Source organism: Balaenoptera borealis (genome assembly GCF_965194805.1).
Source record: "Balaenoptera borealis genome assembly, chromosome: 1".
In the NCBI taxonomy this organism is placed as follows: Eukaryota; Metazoa; Chordata; class Mammalia; order Artiodactyla; family Balaenopteridae; genus Balaenoptera; species Balaenoptera borealis.
Window position 1 is genome coordinate 44840477 of NC_138860.1, and position 7151 is coordinate 44847627.

Consider the following 7151-nt stretch of genomic DNA (forward strand, 5'->3'; position numbering starts at 1 on the left):
AGTTAATCTCTAAGGGGATGTTGCCTATGAGATTAAATTATACATAATGGCCCATCTCTGGGAACTCTGGCACCCAAGTAATGAGCATTAAGTTAAAATACCTTTGTTTAGCTCACCTGAAACATCCTGACCAGGCCCACCTGTGCATGACTGCAGGAAGGCTGAAATTAACACATCCCCTCCGGAGGTTGACCGGAACCAGGAAATGTTTGGCTTTACTCCCTCCCCTTTTAGTATAAAAGAAGCCTGAATTCTAACTCAGGCAAGATGGTTCTTTCGGACACTAGTTCACCATCTTCTTGGTCTGCTGGCTTTCTGAATGAAGTCAATATTCTTTGCCCCAATAACTCTTCTCGATTTATTGGCCTGTATTGCAGCAAGCAGTACAAGCTTGGACTTGGTAACAAATTTTGAGGCGCCAGCTAGGAGCCTTACTGCTCATGGCCAGCCAGCTCCACTTGGGAATTTTTGGGCTAGGCCCTAGCAGCTGCTGGGACCACTTATTCTGAGGACCTGCCCTTCAAAATACCCTGAAGCAACACCTGCTGCCCCAGTGCTTGGCAGTTGGATCAAGGAATCGACATTTGGCAGCCAATGGTCTCCATATAGTAGGGTAAGTCACTCTGGTGTGTACAGCCAGAACTTTATTTCCTCTCCATTTGGGGCTTTTTCTCTGGAATAAGCCAATTTGTTTTGTATTTGAGTGGGGTACCCTGTTGGAGAGAGGAAAGAGTTGTTAGACTTTAGCCGATTTCTGAACTGGTTAGTTTGTTACTTTGGATGCTAGCATTTGTGTGTTCCATTTGTGTTTTGTCTTGAATTTGTCTTTAAAAATGGGGAATATTTCAACTATCCCTAAAGAAAGTCCTCTGAGTTGCATTTTGGGTAAGTGATCTGATTATAGCTGTGAACCCATGAGTGAGAAGATGTTATTTTATTGTAAAAATGTGTGGTCCGGTACCTATCAGGATCTCCACAAGGGGTTTATGCAGGGTTATTTTGGGACCCTGTGCACCATGTACTGCTACCCTTGCTGTGTCAATTACATTGTTTGCGGTCTCCTGTGTTGTTGGCATATGTAAAACCCTGATACCAAACTTGGGGGTTTATTTAGGATTTTGGTTGTCCCTTGGGTTTTTTGTTTCGTTTTGTTGGGTACTGTTTCTCCATTTACAGCCGAATAAATTTTGTGATATTTAAAACTTTTACTGATGTCAAATGAAGGAAAGGAATAGAAAAAAAAAAAAAACCAAAAACCTGTCTGTGGGATATTTACAGGGAGAAGAGAAAGGTTCCACTCGATTCCTAAAATCACCAAAAGCCCCAGCCCAGAATTCAGCCCAGTTGGTAGATGTCAAGGCAAAAAGGCATCCTTTTAATGGTTGGACGTGATCAATTGCTATCTATGGTTTTATGGTGGCTAGTCTGTGAAGAAGAGGGTAAGAATGATGGAATTCTTTATGTATAAGCATTTGTGCTATTACATCAGGGAAAATAAGAAAAGAGGACGAGAGTGAGGATATGTTGCTTCAGACTTTAACTCCTCCACCTGAACTAGCTGTTCCAGTCACTCCGATATATCCACCCCTTCCTCCACCTTTCATTCTTATCCGTCCCCAGTCCCAACACTAAGGCTCAGGACTGCCCTTCCTTATAGGGACCACTTAGAAAACCTGTGTTAGTTCCTTGGGCACAGGGTCTTGGTCTGATATCACCATCTAAGACCTGACAGGCACTCAGTTTGGGCCAGGAGTCACTCCCAGGGCAGGGAAATTTCCCTTATGCCCTTATCTCATAGGGGTTTAAATGCAGATGACCAGCCAGTTGGGTTTCTCAGACTTAATTGGAAAGATCGCAACCCTCATTTACAGGGAGGATCCTCTACACTTGAAGCCTACTTAGCAGTACCCACAGCTGAACCAAATTGGGACCCCAATGAGGGAGGAACACACTTATTAGGGCACTGCTTTTTGGTGCATCTTGGCAGGGCTTTGAAAGGAGAACCAAAGCAATAGAGTTTGAATAAAATTCAAGAAATTCAGCAAAAAAAGCAAATGAAGACACCTCCAAATTTTTGGAAGAGATTTATCAGGCCTACAGACATTATACTAATGCAGATTCCAGGGACCCTGAAAACATTAGAATGGTAAATTTGATCATTTTGGGCAGAGTGCCTCAGGTATCAGGAGAAAGTTGCAAAGATAAGATGATGCATTTGGAATGAACCCTTCTCAATGGGCAGATTTGCTTTTAGAGTGTTGAGCAGGGAACAACAACAGAAGAAAGAAGATGCAAAATGAAATGAAGTGCCACTTTTTTGGCAGTGACATTGGATTCCCAGTGACCTGAAGAGAGGGAAGCCACCACTGAAGAGGAACAATGCACTTACTGTAAGGAAGAAGAACATTGGAAAACAGATTGCCCTAGTCTAAAACATAAGAAGAAAAACAATAAAAGATGAGAGCCTCTCATATATGGTAGAAAGATAGAAACACTCTGAATGAAGAGGCCCAGGGGCTCCCTTGGACTTGAGGTGCCTATTCCCTACAGGAGCCCTGGGTGAAATTGAGTGAGGAATGAGCTGATGAACAGTTTGATGGACCTCACCCTGAAGTTTTTCACTAGAACAGCTTGACATCAGAGTCTCACCAGAACACACTTTAAGCCTACAGGTGATGCTCATGAAAACCCCAGGAAAAGAGACAGAGCTCTTTCCCCCAGAGGTCTAGGAAAAGGGAAGACCAGAGTGTGTGCTAACTGCACCCCAGAGAAGGCCAAAAACACATGGCCAATAGGAATCCCATTAAAAAAGAATGCTGGGACACCTAACCTAAAACCATACGCTCTGAGGCAAGAGGGTTACTTCTCCCACAGATTGATCTGTCTAAATACCAGCCACTGTATTCAGAAAGGACAAAGAAGGCCAAGAGCTGATTTCACTTAGATCACATCTTGCCAGGCTGGGAATGTAGTGCACAGTTGGTTCAATCCCTGAGGTGATCTGGGACACTGTGCTGCAGCACATTCGTAATAGTACCCATTATGGGAGAGATGCCACCTTACAATGGACTCAAACATATCATGGGGCCTAACCTACAAAAGACTATCCAGCGAGTCACTCAGAATTGCATGATTTGTGCTAAAAATAACGCAAAGGCTGCTGTTGGACCTCCCCAGATGGGGACCCAATACAGAGAAACTTGCACCACTGAGGACTGGATGCAAATGTCTTGAGCTGTAGGAAATTTCAGATACCTGTTAATGATTGTGGACACTTTTTTCAGGATGTGTGGAAGCATATCCCACCTGGGCAGAAAGACTCTGAAGAGTATGCCTGGGTCTTGGACAAACTGAAAGCTGAACATGAGTATGGTTTCACCATTGACATCTCCCTCTGGAAATTGGAGACCAGCAAGTACTATGTGACCATCACTGATGCCCCAGGACACAGAGACTTGATCGAAAACATGATTATAAGGAAATCTCAGGCTGACTGTGCTGTCCTGATTGTTGCTACTGGTGTTGATGAATTTGAAGTAGGTATCTCCAAGAATGGGCAAATCCATGAACGTGCCCTTCTGGCTAACACTCTGGGTGTAAAACAACTAATTGATGGAGTTAACAACAAAATGGGTTCCATTGAGCCACTCTACAGCTGGAAGAGATATCAGGGAACTGTTAAGGAAGTCAGCACCTACATTAAGAAAATTGGTTACAACCCTGACACAGCATTTGTGCCAATTTCTGGCTGGAATGGTGACGACATGCTGGAGCCAAGTGCTAACATGCCTTGTTCAAGGGATGGAAAGCCACCCATAAAGATGACAATGCCAGTGGAATTATGCTGCTTGAAGTTCTTTATTGCATCTTGCCACCAACTCGTCCAACTGACCAGCCTTTGCGTCTGCCCCTCCAGGGTGTCTACATAATTGGTGGTATTGGTACTATCCCTGTGGGTCTAGTGGAGGCTGGTGTTCTCAAAACCTGGCATGGTGGTCACCTTTGTACCAGTCAACTTTACAACTGAAGTAAAGTCTGTTGAAATGCACCATGAAGCTTTGAGTAAAGCCCTTCCTGGGGACAATGTGGGCTTCATTGTCAAGAAGGTGCCTGTCAAAGATGTTCATCATGGCAACATGGCTGGTGACAGCAAAAATGACCCACCGTTGGAAGCAGCTGGCTTCACAGCTCAGGTGACTATCTTGAACCATCCAGGCCAAATTGGTGCTGGATATGTCCCTGTGCTGGATTGTCACACAGCTCACATTGCTTGCCAAGTTTGCTGAGCTGAAGGAGAAGATTGATCGTCATCCTGGGATAAAGCTGAAAGATGACCCCAAATTCTTGAAATCTGGTGATGCTGCCATTGTTGGTATGGTTCCTGGAAAGCCCATGTATGTTGAGAGCTTCTGACTATTTTCTTCTGGGTTGTTTTTCTGTTCTTGACATGACTGACTGTTGCTGTGGGTATCTTCAAAGCAGTAGACAAGAAGGCAGCTGGAGCTGGCAAAGTCACCAAGTTTGCCTTGCCCAGAAAGCTCAGAAGGCTAAATGAATGTTATCCCCAATACCTGCCACTCCAGTGTTAATCAGTTGTGAAGTAATGGTCTCAGAACTGTTTGTCTCGACTGGTCATTTAAGTTTAATAGTAAGACTGGTTAATGATAACAATGCATCGTAAAGCCTTCAGAAGGAAAGGAGAAAGTTTTGTGGACCATTTGTTTAGTGTGTGCCAGTTTTAAGTTTTTAACATCAGTACCTTTTAATTGGTTAAAGCCCGTCTTAAGGAAGTTATCCCCTGATTTGGATTAAGGCATTGGAATTACATTCATCCTGGAGACCACAATCAACAGAAAAACTGAGAAAATGAATACTAATTTAACTTGGGATAAGGCCTTGTCAGTTGTTCTGTTACAGATCCATGGCTCCCAGAGCAGGCTTAAATTAAGCCCCTTTGAAATATTGTATGATAGGCCACTCCAGGTGTCTGCCCAGGCAAGAGAATCTATAAATTCTCTAAAAGACCTAGCAGTTGACAATTTTGTTAAAACTTTGGGCACTATAATAACATATATACATACATATATATATATTATAACATATATAACGTATATATACATGAGTTTGCCTCCAACAGGTCTGCCTATCCAACTGAAGTAAATGGTGATTTCATTATAGCTGGAGAAGGGTCAGATCAACCTATTTGCTTAATTTTGTCCAAATACTATATTCCTGTGCCACTTATATGTATTGGGAACTGGAACTAAAACCCCAAGTTCAGTTACAAATTAGACAACAAAGTGCTAAGGGTTTTTATCAGGTTCAAATAGCTGTAGATAGAAAAGGAAAGCGGGTTTTACTACTGACTAAAGTCTCTAAGGCAGCGGTCCCCAACCTTTTCGGCACCAGGGACTGGTTTTGTGGAAGACAATTTTTCCACGGACTGGGGAGGAGGATGGTTTCAGAATGATTCTAATGCATTACATTTATTGTGCACTTTATTCCTATTATTAGTACATTGTAATATGTAATGAAATAATTATACAACTCACCATAATGCAGAATCAGTGGGAGCCCCAAGCTTGTTTTCCTGCAACTAGATGGTCCCATCTGGGAGTGATGGGAGACTGACACCCGAAGTGTTTTGTTTGTCTAGTCTACTCTGTAATCTTTTGGTTGCTGTCACTGCAGAAAACGCTACTTCACAAAGATAGGATGTTGGAAATGGAAACAGGCTTTTCAGGGCTTTTGTGGCAATCTCAGGATATCCTGCCTTGACTTTAATCCAGAATGTATGGAGATTTGAAGTTATCTCAAATATACTTTTAAGGGCACCGTCATTTGCAATCTCAAGCAGTTGATCCTTTTCTAGCACGGACAAAGTCAATTCACCTGGCTTATTCACAAAGGGGCCGTGGATCCATTCCTTCCCAGTTTGGGGGTCTTACTTCTTGGGAAGTAATGCTCAAACTCTTTTGAAAGCTGAAATAGGTGATCATGCATCAGCTGGGAGAAAGAAGGCCCTGGCTCAGTCTCTTTCAAAATCTCTGCTAATGTTTGAAACATGTCAAAAATGCCAATGTTCACCTGTCGTCCCCAGAATTCTAGTTTGGCTTTGAATGCAGCCACTTTATCTGCCGACTTGAACACAGTTGTCGTTTTCCCCTGAAGTGACAGATTGAATTCATTGAGCAGGTTGAATATGTCACACAAGCAAGTTTTGCGACCCATTCTGTGTCACTGAAATGTGCTGCCAGTGGTGACTCTTTCTAAAAGAAATCTCTAGAGCAGCTCTCATAACTCAAAAACTCTGGCCAGTGATCTACCTTTAAAAAGCCATCTCACTTTTGCGTATAAGAGAAGACGTGTGTGCTCTGTGTCCATCTCCACAGAGCTGTGCAAACAGACATGAGTTAAGGGCAAGTTCTTTAATGTGGTTGATAATTTTAATCACATCCTACAAAACGCTGTTAAGTTCAGGTGACATTTTTCGGCTAGCCAGCATTTCTCTATGGATGACACAGTCTGTAGACTCACATTCAGAAGCGACCTCTTCGACCCGAGTAGTGAAACCAGAAAGCTGTCCAGTCATGGCAGCTGCTCCGTCCATGCATATATTGACACAAAATGACCAATTCAGTTTTCCTGATATGTAATCATTCAAGGACTTGAATAGTTCTGCAGCTGTGGTGTTGGTTGGCAACAAAAGTGCACATAACATATCCTCATGCACATCCTCCTGAAAAATATATCACACAAAAACAAGCACTGTTGCCTTGTTGTCAACATTGGTAGACTTGTCAACCTGGATTGCATACCACGGTGACTCATTAATCCTCTCTAACAATTGTGCCTCAATATCCTCTGGTATTTCATTAATTCCTCTAGTTCTGGTGCTAGCTGAAGGAGGAATGCATACCACCTTTTGAACTGCAGCCTCTCCTAAAAGTTCACAACAAATGTCCTTAGCAGCAGGCAGGATCAACTCTTCACCAATAGTAAAGGGCTTCTTAGCTTTAGCAATGCAGTTAGCCACTAAGAATCATGCTCTCAGTGCCGTCACATTTGATGAAGTGATGGCCTTTAATAATTGCTTCTGTTCTTCGTGTTAACATTTTTTTCTTTTGAAAAATTCCAGAGGCTTGTCTTTT

The 7151-nt window shown here is 42.8% G+C and overlaps 1 pseudogene across 1 annotated transcript; it reads left to right on the forward strand.

Moving 5' to 3' along the window:
- The first annotated feature begins 267 nt into the window (after window positions 1-267).
- Window positions 268-6325, forward strand: LOC309616760 (elongation factor 1-alpha 1 pseudogene; annotated as a pseudogene). The gene is made up of 2 exons: window positions 268-400; window positions 3214-6325. The product of its transcript is annotated as an elongation factor 1-alpha 1 pseudogene (transcript).
- Window positions 6326-7151: the final 826 nt, after the last annotated feature.